Genomic DNA, 16,317 nt, shown 5'->3' with positions numbered 1-16,317 from the left:
TTTGTATAGGAATGTAAAATAAATCTATTTGGAATTTATTGTATTAATAAAATCCAAGCATTCTATTTATTTACATATTAATTCAAGTTTATTTTAATATAACTAGCGTAGATATTGGAAAATTCAAAACTAATAATAAACACTTAATTGTACATCCGATACTACAAACTGAAATAATAAAATGTAAAACCTTCGTTTGTTTTAATTTAAAAATAGATTAAATTATTTTTTAAAAAATGATGGATGCGCCTGTTAATAAATTATAATTTATAAGCCGACGCATCCATCATTTTTTAAAAAAAGTTAACAGGAATAACGTGTTTCGAGAGAAATGTACAATAAAAATTGCACGTGTCGAAAACACACATTCAAGAATTAGAAAGGCAGTGCCAAAAACAATACCGTCTCATCTTACTCGGACAAAAAACCGGCGAAAGTGCGACTTAATAAACTAAACAAAACACCGAACATACCACATTATAAAATAAAACTGCACTTTTCACTGAACAAAAGTTGCATAGATGCGACAACGGTTCATAAAAGCACAGACTGTCGCTGAGCGATCACACGAAAATTTCCGGCGAAGGATCGGCTTATAGCGGAGCTTTCTACACCACACTGATGTATTTATCCGGTGCCGCTCTAAACGACGCTAAAAGCATTGCGTAACGACGGAGGCATGCGCGGTCAAGATAACAAAAATAAATAAATAAATAAATAAACAACCCAAAACAACAACGACCCGTCAACACCCGAGTCAAATTGTGACGCGGTCCGCTCAATTGGCCTTAGAAAAAACGCCGAAAGGAAAAATCGTTATCGAACATCGGGTTACGATAGGTTAAGACCCGCAAAACTCACACGCGCCGCTCTCCCGACCGGTCCGCGGCGGCTAAAAATATAAAATAGACGATCGCATTTTTATGCGGCCCGACGCGGTTCACTGTCACAATTAAACAGGCTACGGTGCCGGCTGCCAACTGGAAACGACGCTTCTGAGACTCGGGAGAGAAAGGTTAAGTTCTTGACTCCCGGAGAAAAAAAAAAAAAAAACGAAAATAGACTGCCAGATATTTCCAGCATTGTTACACACACACGCCAGCACGGACCGAGTTTACTTTCACCGTAAAATATTGCTTCTTAAACAAAACTTTCAGACACATACTTCTTTCCCAGCAGGTTTTTATTGGTGCATTAAAAAGTTAAGGTCGGGCCAGCCGGGCCGGGAGAAAATCTACCTCGACCACCAATCGGGGCTGTGAGGGGCTGTGGTTTGTTTATTTTTGGACCGTTTAAGTAATTATTTAAAACATTGGACACGTGCCAGAGGCGATCTTATGAAAAATTGGCAGATTTATTGCCTCGTGTTTCGGAGTACAGAAATTTTCATTGAACTGGACGTTTGGTGAATCGGTTCAATCGTTGAACCAACTAGTCAAACCTTGAAAACGATCAAGGGCAACTTTACTTTTAACTGTTAAGTTGAAACGATCTCGTGATTGAACGACTACGACTGAACATCAACGGAGCTAAGTCTTAGAAATACTATATTAGTTATAGTTTTACTTCAACTTCACCAATTATTCTTCCAAACTCAGCATTTAGACTTCTAGTAAGAAAATTCCTCGACAATGTAATTATTGGAAATAAATTATGGATGAGGCCAATTCTGAAGTTCTCATTTGTTGCTTATGTTTATATATTTATAGACCGTTTAAATAAATTTAAATCATTGGATACATGCCAAAAGCAATCTAATAAAAAACTGGCAGATTTACTGCTTCAAGTTATAAATATTTTCAGCAATACAAAGTTTTCTATTAAACTGAACAACTATTGAATCAGTTCAATTATTGAACTGCTTTCTGCAACCTTTAAATGAAACAAAAGTGACTTTAATAATGTTTTAGAATTGATATACATTCATACATGCTTCTTAATTTAAAATTTTACAAGAAAATCAGAATCTTTTCAAATTATGATATTAGCTGAAATTTTTGAATAGGGTCTAATTATTACAAACCAATTTTTTAAAAAACAATCTCATTGAAAATTTTTATTGTAAATATTTTGACCTTCTATAATGTTTTTCAATAAACTGAACAACTATTAAATTAGTTCAATCACTAAACTACATCTTGAAACTTTCAAAAGTGTCATAGTTAACTTGAATAATCTGTTTTAGATCTAGAAATTAGCAATAAAATCAAATCGAAAACCTTCAAAAAATTAGAATTAGTTATTCTATTTCTTCAGATTAGCTGAAATTTTGAGCATAGTTACTAGAAATTGAATTTGTAAAAAACGAATACTCAAAGACTCATTTGTTGATTATTTTCATTAATTTATAGAATATTTAATTAATTATTTAGAATATTGGATACATGCCAAAAGCAATCTAATAACAAATTCATAAATCTATTGCTTCAGATTATAAATATTTTGAACTTCACTGATGTTTTTCAATAAAATGAACAACTATTAAATCAGTTCAATCACTGAACTACATACTGAAAGTGTTTTAGGTTTGATATACATCGTTTTTTAATTTAAAATTTTACTAAGAATTATTTATTAATAAAATCAAATCAAAAAACCTTAAAAAATCAGAATTAAATATTCTATTTCTTCAGATTAGGAGATTAGCTGAAATTTTGGAAAATCCTGAAGAGCATAATTATTGGAAATTGAATTTTTTAAAAACGGATGATCCAAGTCTCATTTGTTGCTCATTTTTAGTAATTTATAGAATATTTTAATAATTATTTAATTTATTGAATACATGACAAAAGTAATCTAATAAAAACTGACAGATTTACTGCTAAGATTATAAATATTTTGACTTACAACAATGATTTCCATTAAGCTGAACAACTGTTAAATCTGTTCAGTCATTGAAATACATCCTGAAAGTTTCAAAAGTATCAAAGGTGATTTTAATAATCTTTACTTAATAGAAAATGGTTGTCAAAACAAAATATCAGACTTAGATATTTTATTTCTTTATATTAGGAGATTAGCTGAAATTTTGAAAAATTCCAAAGAATATAATTGTTGGTAATTGACTTTTTAAAAAATGCATGTTCAAAGTGTCATTTGTTGCTTATGTTTATAAATTTATAGAATATGTTAATATACATGCTAAAAGGACTCTAATAAAAAAATTGGCAGATATACTGTTTCAGGTTATAAATATCAGTTCTATTACTCAACTATAACCTGAAACATTCAAATGGATCAAATATAATTGTAATAATCTGTTTAAAGTTTGATTTATAACGATTCTCAATTTAAAACAGGACTGTCAAATAGTTGTTAATAAAGCCAAATAAAAATATAGTTATAGAGAAAAATAGTTTTAACATTGATTAAATCATGAATTTGGAAAATAAGAGGGTATAAGTATTGGAAATCCTCATATTCTAAATACTTACATATATTGTTCTATTTAAAATATTGGATACGTACCAAAACTGTCGTCATAAAAAATTGATAGATTTATAGTTATAATTTATAATTTAAATTGAACAGTTGTTGAAAAAGTTTAATTTTTGAACTAACTAATAAAACTTTCAGTTTCTGATTAATTTATTCCTGAAATTCTAAAAAAACTTTATTAAAAATTGGTTCCGAAACTCGTTATTTTAAACTATTTATCATTACAATAATTCTAACTTTGTTAGCTAATAATAAGCTGAAATATATCTAGAATATTTTACTATCGATTAAAGTCATGAAATTAGCAATCCTTCAAAAACAAGCTTAGCTTCATTTGACCTTTAACATCAATGTTAAGAAAAATAGTTCAAACATTCGATTTTTCATTAACTAATTCCTGAATTTGGAAAATTCATCAAGTGTATAATTATTGGAAATCCCCATGTTCTAATTTCTTGCTTGCATTATTTTATTTAGAGACTCTTTAAATAAATATTTAATACGTTGGGTACGTGCCAAAACAGAGCTCATAAAAATTGACAGATTTATAGCTGTAATTTATAATTTAAATTGAACAGTTGTTGAATCAGTTCAATCCTTGAACTAACTAATAAAATCTTAATCCTGAAATTCTAAAGAAAGATTACTGAAAATTGATTTCGAAACTTATTATTTTAAACTATTTACCATCAAAATGATTTTAGCTTTATTAGCTAACAATGAGCTGAAAAATATGTAGAATATTTTACTATCGATAAAAACCATCGAATTTATAAAATGACTGTATCCAATTTCCATAACGCAGCTCACTTCAGATAGGCAACATAATTTTATTAAATCGTCAACACACAAGTGTATTAGATATATGGTCATTCAAGAGTCATATTTCACTAGCACATATCGCTCTTAAAAAAATCAATCATATTCGTAAATAAACAGACTGTGGAAACCGATGAAAATAAAAAAAAAAAATGTAGACTGATACGTTTTATTACACAGGAATAATCCGACTATCGTAGCTTGCGGGTTATGTTCCAATTCTGGGCAAATCTCGCATCAGGCTCCAGCTGTAATTTGCTTACATTGATCGTTCCCATTTTCCCCAATACCTACTTTCAATTGGAGCGTGATGTGGTGAAAACGTTTCTTCATACATCGGCGACACGACCGCACTTTCCGTCCGATCTGTTCCAATGCAAAACCGATCGTCGGGTCTCCCACCGGATTTTTAAATGTCCCCGTGCAAAATTTATGTACTATGATTTCGTAGCTAGTCGATTCGATTCCTTGTTAAAATTTGACGAAGCCGAGAAGGCAATAGATCTGATAACTGATGACTGGTATTGTTGTTTAATGAATTACTCAGTTAGGAATCCCTCCTGTCGCCATTCAATTGGGCCTGAATAATCTCAATTTGGTTTGGCAGTCTGTGTTCGTCAGGGTGAATTTTAAATTTCCGACGCCCCGAACCGTTACAGATTTGATAAGTTTTGCATTTGATAATTATTCATGTCCGTGCGGCGCAGCCCGTTTTTAACGGAACGGTCTAATAATAGAATTAAGCCTGATATTTTCTTCGACATTGTGTTCGAAACAAGAAATACATATTCGTAAAACCGAAATCGATACGTTATTTCTCACGATAAGGCGCGGAACGTGTTTAATTGCAGAAAATGAAAACACTCCGGGGATGATTTATAGGTCGCCTATTTTGTTTCATGGTTTACCAACGGCCCACGCCCGATCGGACTTTTAAAACGTTCGTCAGTTCTCCATTTTACATTGCTAAATACCCATATCATCAGAAGATGCTAGTTTGGATAATTATTTTCCAAATATCAGTAACCAATGCTGCAATGTTATCAAAATAGGTTTGAATAAACACTGTAATCTCCTGCATAAAATAAACAAAAATTTCTGGGAAAATGAGTGAAACAAGATTAATTAAAAAATTGACAGATTTATTATTTCAACTTATAAATATTTGGGTCTCTACGATGTTTTTCAATATTACTGAACTATTCATCAAAGTATCAAAGAATCAAAGGTGACTTGACCAATCTGTTTTAGGGTTCATATATATAATTTCTTAATTTAAAACTTTGATAGAAATTATAATTAGTATAACATAATCAAAAATCTATTATTTCTTCACATTAGGAGATTAGCTGAAATTTTGGAAAATTTCAAAGAACACAATTAATAGAAATTGAATTTAAAAAAATGAATGCTTAAGGTCTCATTATTACTCATTTTTACTGATTTATATAATATTTTAATAATTATTTAAAATATTAGACGTATGTCAAAACAATCTAACAAAAATTGGCAGATTTCCTCCTTCAGATTATAAATATGTGGATTCATTAAACTGAACAACTGTTCAATCAGTACAACTACTAAAACCTGAAACTTTAAAAATAATCAAAGGTGACTTGAATAATTTATTTTAAGTTTGGAATACATCCTTTCCTAATTTAAAATTTTGTTAAAAAATCAAATTAAAAAGTATAATTAATAAAAATTGAATTTTAAAAAATGAATGTTCAAGGTACCAGTTTTACTAATTTATTTAATATTTTAGTAATTATTTAACAATACATACAAATCAAAAACCTTAAAGAAAATCAGAATTAAATATTCCATTTCTTCAGATTAGGAAATTGGATGAAATTTTGGAAAATCTCAAACAGCATATTTATTAGAAATTGGCAGATTTACTCCTTCAGTTTATAAATATTTTGACCTTCTGTGATGTTTTTCATTAAACTGAACAACTATTCTATCAGCTCAACCACTGAACGACGTACTGAAACTTTCAGAAGTATCTAAGGTGACTAATAACTTGTCTTGGGTTTCAAATCAAAAACATTGAAGAAAGTCAGAATTAGATGTTCTGTTTCTTCAGATTAGTAGATTAGATGAAATTTTGGAAGATCCCAAAGAGAATAATTATGAATTTTTAAAAAATGAATGCTCAAGGTCTTACTAGAAATTTATTATTAATAAAGCAAAATAAAAGCTTCACCTTCTTACTCTAGAAACAGCTTCCACCCTCCTTGACGTACTCACAATTAGTGAACGAATAAATTCTTCATCTATTCTTCTCAAAGATTAATTACATGTTCAATTACAGAAATAATCAGAAAATGCATATCTACTAAATATATAAAAAATTAAATTTAAAGTATTGGAATAATATTACATAGTGAAATTTTTTTAATATTTAATGTAAGAAATTTGTTGTCCACTTCAAAAGAGGTGCAATGTAATAGTATTTCCTGCATCAGTTATGGTAACTTTGCGACTTCATATTTAAGTTCACAAGAACAAAAAATGAATAAATCGAACTTGACCTTCTGAAGAACGGTTGTTAAACTAAGTTTGCCAGCAACGTATCAAAGTGTACGTCTCATCGATAAGGACTTTGGACCGAAGCTGTCATCTTAAGTGCACGTGTTGTCGTTAAAATTTCGTGGCACCTCCTAAAGAGATTTGCCATCAAGTGGAAAGTTAGTTTAGGCTAAATGCATTGTGAGTTTCCATACAATTACACCCAACTAATATGTTATATAGCAAATGAAAATACTTGATAATATTTTATGTTTCGTCAAAAGGGGCAGCCGAGGAGAATGTTCAAATTAGATGCTCGCACACTTTAATACTGAAACTGCATCGAGATTCCAGACTTGTGTATTCACAGAAGACGTTATGCAGTTCGCAACTTGCAGTAATTACAAAAAATTTACAGCAAAACAACTTTAAGTGAGAGAAAGATGGGACGGGAGTCTAAAGTTACAGTTTGCAGCAGGTAAAATATATCAGAAAATCGATATTTCATAGCTTAGTTCTTATCTTTACAGCAGGCAGTTTTCATATCTCAATCACAACATAAACATGCCAATATTAGTTAAGATACGGAAAGTGCCACATAGATTAAATATTTAATACGAAATTAAGCTGTCTATTGAATGGAACGTAAAGCCGCTGAGCTACACGTTATATTTTAATTGTGAAGGAAATTGTAGTAGAAGCTAATACGGAGTTATTAAAGCTTAAAACATCCTTTGACATGATTATACCTTTTGGTGTTGTGTTTTCCACATGAAACCGACGTTGGTTGGTTTGAAACTTCTGTTGTTGTAGAAGATTTGAACCTATTTAAGTCAAATCGACTATTAAATTTAATTATCATAGTACATAAACCATGAATTGATTTAAGGTATGTCGGTCAATGACACTAACAACTTGTAACAGGTTACACTGAAAACAGGTAATAACAAAATAACTTGTGACCCAGTTAAACATTTCTCGTTATGCTTGGGATAAGGTGGCGTTAATCAAAGGATCAGTTCGGTGATTTCACTTAAACTTAATTTAATTAAAGATCTTTTAGTGGTGGCTAGTTGATCTGATAAATTGGGTTTCAGTTTTCAGCTTGAAAAGCCTGTTAGACTGGAGTTTAATCAACGAATGAGTTTGTTTCTTTTACGGATTACATTGTTTTATTAAACTTATCAGAACATTGATTTTTATTTTTCCACCCAATTATAGAAGGTTACGGTGTTATTCGAGCCACCCTCCCGCCAACCAGTTTTCTGTATCAAAGTGCAGGGGTTGGATACCTATGTTTTATATTTTTATGGAGCTACTCCCCGTACCTTTAAACTTGGTAATAAATTCAGTAGAAGTTTCCCATTGAGTCTGGAGTGTCTGGTGTCATATTTTTTTTTGTTTCTTTATTACCCGCATAATTTTAGAAGTAAAATTCCACTTGTTAAGGTGTCAAATGAATTTTAAGACGGTCGTAAATAATAAAATTTTGATATGGCCTAGCCCAATTAGCTGAAACCGTTACAAGCTTTACGAGCAATTACTTCTAATGAAAGAACAACTCTCGGTAATTATTTCCATGTAGCGGGGTAATTATTTCGGAAGTTCTAGTAATGCCATATGTTTGATTAGATTGATGTATCGGCTGCATAGTTACTGCTAATGATCGAGAAATAACTTCCTTAATTATTGTCAATCTACGACAATTCCAAGACTTCATGGATAATCTATTAACTAAGAAGTTATCACAGTTTAGAGTATGTTCTAAGTATCGAGGGAACGTCAAATTTTAATGAACAAAAACAACTACCAAATCAATATCTCCACAACTTGTTCGTCTGGTTTTAACATCAAAACTCTCATATTTTTCTTCAAATTGGACAATTTAATCCATGACATATTTTTAGAATAATATAATTTAAGTCTAAAAATAAATTATCTTATTCTGAAGGAAGGTTAAATGGAGCTAAATCTTATAAAAAATATGTTTTTCAGTTAGAACTAACAAATCAAAAAGGTCTCCTGAGAGTTTATTAATTATCTTAATTATTTAATTAACATTTGGTGCTAATAGTATATTTTTCAGTCAGTAGTGACAGAAGTAAAATATTTCCTGAAATTTTGATGACCACATTAATAATTTAATTAGTCTTTTGGTGCTAATTTTTCTTATTTTAATAACTCACTATGGTGCTAAATCTTTGTTATAAAAAAATATATTTTTCAATCAATACTAACAAAATGAAAAGATCTGATGAAATATTGATGACCACCTTAATTATTTAATTAGTCTTTGGTGCTAATTTTGTTACCAGATTTTTCTTATTTTAGCACTATGGTGCTAAATTTTGGTCAGAAAAATATATGTTTTTCAGCCAGAATTAACAATACAAAAATGTCTCCTGAAAGTTTGATAATTATCATAATTATTTAATTAGCCTTTGATTCTAATTTTGTTAGATAATTTTCTTATTTTAATAACTACTATGGTACTTTATTATGAAAAAGAATATTTTTCAGTCAGTACTAACAGGGTGAAAAGATCTCCTGAAATTTTGATGACAATCTTAATTAATTAATTAGTCTTTGGTGCTAATTTTGTTACCATATTTTTCTTATTTTAATTATTTACTATGGTGCTAAATTTTGGTTATAAAAAGATATTTTTCAGCCAGAAATAATAAAACAAAAAAATCTTCTGAAATTTTGATAATCATATTAATTATTTAATTTTTAGTCTTTGGTGCTAATTTTGTTATGTATTTTTCGCATTTTAATAATTCACATCTTTGTTATAAAAAAGTTGACATATATTTTTTATTTTAATTACTTGCCAGGGACTTATCTTAACAATTTAATCCAGAACATATTTTCAGAGGCATCATATATTAATATGGCTTAACTCTAAAAATAAGTAATGTCGTTTTGAAGGAATGCTAAATTAAATTGAGAATCTAATAAATTTAATGTCTTAAGTACTTCCAACGTCAGTTCATAAAACTATAAAATACGACCAAAAATCGATTATTTTTATTGGCTATCCACGACTTAAAATGAATTATAAAATGCTCCGGATAAAATAATAAAAAATATTTTTTATTGGATCATCAAAATTAGATTAAACGCTTGATTTTAATAACCAAGAGTTAAAACGAGTAACCAGCCAGATAACTGGAATATTTTTTCTGGTTTTGCATTTTATTAAAACTTACACTTGTCGATTAATTTGTACGAATTTTTCTCTGTTAATTGAAACATAAATATTTATTAATTATTTTTCTCACAATCCATCTGGATAAGTAAATTTTAACATTTCAAAATATAAATTGGCAATTTATTCCAACAACTCATTGCTTTATATCTATTTATCTTCGCAAAATTGAAAAAGTTGAGAACATGTCAAAGTTTGCAGTTTGCATAAAATGGAATCCATATAAAATAGACGTCATTAAAATTCTAACAATATACATAGTTTGAGAATATGGACGGCTATTTGAATCCAGGTCTTACCATCGAGAAGTTAATTTAGTCAAAACGAAATTCCGTGTGACGCTTCCAAACCGTTCATTTTTCAAATTGAATAAATTCCACCGAATTTTATTGCGAACACATTCGATGATGTTCTCATCGCGCCACACGATGTGACACGTTCAATTAAAACATTATATTTTAAAGTGTTCTGATGAAAAATTGAACCATTTAATATTTTTGTATCAACAATGAATAGAATAAGTAATTAATTAAATTCCGAAATCGATCCGACTGGGTTTGACATTCAAACGACAGAATTTAATTTATGAATGACAGAACTGTGCTCTCTATAGCCTCCTATTTTAGCCGAAATTACCGGGAATGTGATTTACGACGAGACTGAAAATACGAGAGCATTTCAATAAAGAGGAATATTTCGCTTTTAAGGACCATTGTTTTTTTCCCTTTCGAATGGGGATACTTAAAACTAACTTGAATATATTAGGGAAGTTGGCACCATGGTGTTAAATCTTTGTTTGTAATAAAAAAGCATTTCTTTGAATCAAGACTACACAAAACGAAACAACTCTTGAGTTTTTGATGGCTCTTTTAATTTTTTTAATTAGCTTTTGTGCTAATTTTCCTTACCTTTTCACATTTAATTTACTCACCATGGTGCTAAATTTTTATTTCAAAAAGAAACAAAATTTTCATATATATTATATGTGTGAAACTAAATATTTTTTATAAAAAAGAGTATATTTTCAGTCAAAACTAACTAAATGGAAAGATATCCTGAATTTTTGATGACCATCTTAATTATCTTATTATATTATTGATACGAATTTTGTTAGCATATTTTTGTTATTTTAATTACTTACTGTGACACTAAGTATTTTTTATAAAAAAAGTATATAACTAAAGAAATGAAAAGATATCCTGAATTTTTCATGACCATCTTAAATATCTAATTAGCTTTTGGTATCAATTTTGATAGAATATTTTACTTAGTTTAATTACTTATTGTGTACTCATTATGGTGCTAAAACTTCGTTTGTTACAAAAAATATGTACCAATTTTGTTAGCAATTTTTTTATTTTATTTTTTCACTATGGTGCTAAATATTTGTTATAAACAAAATAAAAAGATTTTACTATTAATTTAATAGACTTTAGTGCAAATTTTCATATTTTAAATACTCAACCCTTGACAGATTAAAAATACTCTTAGAGAAAGCCTATATTTAGCACCGTGGTGCTAATTAAATATGACAAGTTATCTTCTTAATTAAAACCGAAAACATGTTGTCTGCAGGTCGGTTACTTTTTGCAAATAATTCCTTCTAGAATTGGAAACAAAAATAAACCACAAAAAGACGCTAATTATGTTAAATAAAGTAACGCGGAGCGTCCGGAATAAAAAAGGCCGTGATGGATGAAAACGTTGGGGTCGGCGAAAGTTTTAGCGAATAAATTAATCTTAATCTTTCGCGCTATGTAACCGAACAGCAAATTAAACGATTTTATGGAGTCAGCATATAAACATGATGTAAGAAATTTCGTGAAATTATTATGATTTAGACCAGATATAATCTCGACTCCCTTCTCCGTTAACGACCCTATAAAAATTGTATTAACTTGTAACTTTTTTTTTTCTTCTTGCCGCATTCAGAATCACGGAGTTGAACATTGCCGAAACCTATAATCGATTCATTTAACAAATGGCCCGCGGCCCCGCAGAAAGCCGCGATCCCCCCTTTTCGGATCCGACGAATTAATGGTACTCGTAATGAATCTGTTTTTATTATATTTTCCAATTTATGTGCCGCTGTTAATTTTATTTGCCGTCCGTGATGAAAAAAGATTTTGCCAATGAGTCAAAATAGAGCCGGACACACAACAAACACATAATTTACTACGCGCAAATATTTAATTTTCATCCCCTTCGCTCCGGTCATGCATTCCTTTGTGTTTCAATCTCAATTTCAAATTCTTGTTGATGTAAATTAATTTTAATTCGTGAAATCTAGGTCGGCGGATGCGGGGCCTTCAGACTTTATTAAACACGATCATTTTTTTGTCACATTTTACTTGGACAGGAGAAAAATTCACGACCGAATCAGTTTTAATTAAAAGCGAAGTAATGAATTCTATATTTTAGGGTTATTAGAAAGGGATTTTAATTTTTTTTTCTGCGCATTCGAACATGAATTAACGTTTTGTTTTACCCTATTTTCAATGGTGGAGCACACCAGTTTATTTAGATGTGTTCTCGGTAATAAATCTTGTTTCTATTTGTCGGCGATTGTATAAAATTTAAATATTTCCATTTAGATGAATTATGGCATGTCTCAGACTGAAAACAAATTATATATATATATATATATATATATATATATATATATATATTTATTTTAACAGACATTTACATATTAAAAATTCGTTCTGGAAAATGATAACAAACGATCAATGAAAATGTATGTATGTAAGTCGTTAACGTTTAATGGATGTAAAAGACGTATTCAGAATGTAAAATGAAAATCAAATATAACTTCATTTTTATCCTTAGCATGAAGGAACATGTTGTGGATTAGATGAAGAGATAAATTTGAATTATGTCTATTTAATATGCATAGAAATAATGGAAATCGTGTAAAAAATACATAAAAAAATTGTCATTAAAATATATTCACTCATTTCTAACAATAGTTTTTACTTTTAATAATTCTGTTAATTTTATATTTTTATGACTTTATCTGATTATATTTGATTAGTATTAGTTTTTTAAGCTGTTTATAATATTATTTTTTTCCATAATAATAGAAAAATATAGATATTTATTTATATTATTTGAATTAAAATCAATGAAACTGTGAATTGAAGATTGTCATGAAAATTTCAGGATAACTTTTCGTTTCGTTTTGGTTGAAAAATATACTTTATAAATTATTTAGTGCCATAGTAATTAAAATTATAAAAATATTCTAACAAAATTGGTATTAAAAGCTGATTAGATAATTAAGATGGTCATGAAAAAATCATGATGTCTTTTCATTTCTTTAGTTTTGACTGAAAATATACTTTTTTATAAAAAATATTTAGTGTCACAGTAAGTAATTAAACTAAGAAAAATGTTCTAACAAAATTGGTACCAAAAGCTAATTAGATATTTAAGATGATCATGAAAAATTCAGGATATCTTTTCATTTAGTTAGTTTTGACTGAAAATATACTCTTTTCATAAAAATATTTAGTGCCACAGTTTGTAATTAAAATAATAAAAATATGCTGACACTAAATATCTCCTTAAAATTTAAATTATGGACTTTGTTGAGCACATTTTTATAAAATACTTCCGATAATCGCATTTTATTCCAGCTCGCCGGATAATTAGAAAATCTTAAACTTAGTAATTAAATTTAAATTCATAATTTTCGTCCCAGTTACACGCTGCAAAATAATGAATCTCACAAAGCCAAAAGGGAATATAAGACTTTGCATTTTTCCAAGCATAATTATCAACAATAAAAAAAAAAAATGCCGACGATTATCGATTGGAAGGTATGAAATTTAATGGAGTTCGGGCACTTAACTTTGAATTCCAGTTGATAAAAATAGTCCTTTTAGTAAATGCCGAACATTGACTTCATATAAACGTTGTTCGCGTTGTTGGCCAACGACGTTAATCTTATAAAGGCGACCTGTAAAATCACTGCGGGATTTTCTTATCTGAGACGGGTCCGATTTTCAATTTAAACCTTTTTAGAGACGGATAAATGGGCCACCCCAAATGTATGGCCAAAGGCCGGTTCGCCACAATATTATCTTGTTCACGGACGGATTCTGATATTATGATTAATAACAATGTTATTGTATTATTTCTTTTTGTATGGGTGGCTTTTTCAAAACGAAAATTGTTCACGGTATATTGAATGTCTTTTTATAACACCATTATTATTATGTTACAAAAAAAATTTTGAAAAATTTATTTAAAATTTTATAATTAACATTATATTAACAAATTATTGGCGACGTTTTGCCTGCAATTTATGCCCTTTGTGAAAAGAAACTGTGGCTTCTTGAAAATTAAAAACTAAACCATCTAAAAAATGGAAAAAGTGACATTAGTCATATGGAGAAATATCTAGACTATAAGGTGGATGATCTTCCTTTGAGTCTCAAATTGACATGTGATCTTGTCATGAAGAAGCTAAAGCCCTTTTCTGTTGATTAAAAAAAGTTGATCATAGCAGTAGCCATCAAAATCCTTCTTTTTTAATGAAATGAAAGCATTGGTAATATTTAAATTTAAATTTAATTAACTTAATTAATTCAATCACTTAATTTATTTGGAATCCATTAGTTCAATTTGTTGAAGCTTAAAAAAGGTTTCAAATAATTTATACATATATATTTTTTATACGAAAATGTTTAATTAAATATAAAACATGAACCAAAAACGTAAAATTTCATATATTAAATTCAAACATTATTAAAAAAATATATTATAATATTATTTAATTTTTACTTGTTTTAAAATTGTTGGTTATGTTTTTCACAATTCTTCTCAATTTTTATTAATATAATATTATAATTATTTATAATATATTTATTATTATATTTATTTATAAATACCATTTGCTTTCTAATTTTTAAGTCGTTAAAAAAAAATCTTATAAGAAATCAGAAAATTTTTGTTGGCTTATGAATATATTCACTTTTTATATTCTGATTTTTTACTAAATGTCACAGTCAAATAATATTCTAATTTTATCACAAAGTTTTTTAATATATTTTTCTTATACATTTTAATTCAAGTAATATTAAACAATTAGAATGTTTTCATTAATTCCATCTATTTATTTTCAATTTTTAATTGTTAAAAAAAAAATTATAATGAATTTAGAACATTTTTAATGGCTTATAATAAATATTTACAATTTACTTTATATTATGATATATTTCTTACTAACTTACAAAATTTAATAACATATTTTCCAATTTTATTATGAAGTTTAAGGGTTCATTAATATTTTTTTATATTTTTTTCAGATATATTTTATTTCAAATATCAAAAAAAAATTACCATTTTTAATTTTTAAGATTTTTAATCTTACAATACAAAGAATTTAGAAAATTTTTGATGACTTATATAAATATCTACAACTCATTTTATATTAGAAAAAAAACACTTTAGTCGTTACAAAAAATATAGTAGAAAATTTTTGATATAAATATTTACTACTTATTCTAATTAAAATTTTATTAAAATATTTAGGATTATTTAACAAATTTTTATATTCTTCTTGTAAAATGTAATTCAAGTAACATAAAAAGTATATATTTTTGACGAATTTCATCTATTTCTTTCTTTTTTAATTTTTATATTTATGACGAATTCCATCTATTTCTTTTTTTAATTTTTATATTTATCACAATTTTATTTTTATATTATTATTATTATTATATTTTAGGATATTGAGCACTATTTAATGACTGATTTTCTATGTTTATTAAAATATTTTTTTTGGTTTTCTAATAATTATTTATATTATTCACAATTTTTTGTAAATTTTTATTTAAATAATATCAAAACTTTAAGTGTTATATAAATTACATCTATTTCAAAAGAGAATTCAAAAAATATATTTTTTGCTGGATATTACAATTTAATGATAAATCTTCGAATTTTATTAAAATATAATATTTAGGGATATCTTTTTATATATATATTAAATAAACTATGTCTTTTCAGTTTTTAATTTTCTTTAATAATATTTTCTATAAATTTTATCATTTCAACAGTAAAATGTACAAAAAAAACTTGTGGATTGATAATTGTTTCAATTATTTTTAATAATTTTTCAACTAATTTAAAATTTTCAATTTGAACTAAATTTATGTGTAAAATCTATGTGTCAATTAATTTTGTTAGGTTTTAACAAATATTTGAATAGTTTCAGTGATCTCATCATCTGAAACAGTTTTCAACCACCGTTGTTTAATATTAAACTTTAAAATTACTTAAATTTTAATTTTAATAATTTTAATCTACTTTGCTTTCTCAGTTCGTTA

General features: G+C 27.7%; 1 protein-coding gene across 4 annotated transcripts in view; it reads right to left on the bottom strand.

Annotated features, from left to right (window-relative positions):
- Window positions 1-16,317, bottom strand: part of LOC109601172 (muscle calcium channel subunit alpha-1) — a 93,343-nt gene that overhangs the window by 46,299 nt on the left and 30,727 nt on the right. The window contains exon 1 of one of the 4 annotated variants that reach the window (XM_049961895.1): window positions 474-623. The exons of the other annotated variants lie outside the window; for them this stretch is intronic. The gene's annotated coding sequence lies outside the window, so the exon portion shown is untranslated. Of the gene's footprint in view, window positions 1-473; window positions 624-16,317 lie in introns of those variants that run through there. 4 annotated transcript variants of the gene reach the window in all.

Source organism: Aethina tumida, chromosome 1 (assembly GCF_024364675.1).
Source record: "Aethina tumida isolate Nest 87 chromosome 1, icAetTumi1.1, whole genome shotgun sequence".
Lineage (NCBI taxonomy): Eukaryota > Metazoa > Arthropoda > Insecta > Coleoptera > Nitidulidae > Aethina > Aethina tumida.
This window is presented reverse-complemented; position numbering and strand designations above follow the sequence as displayed.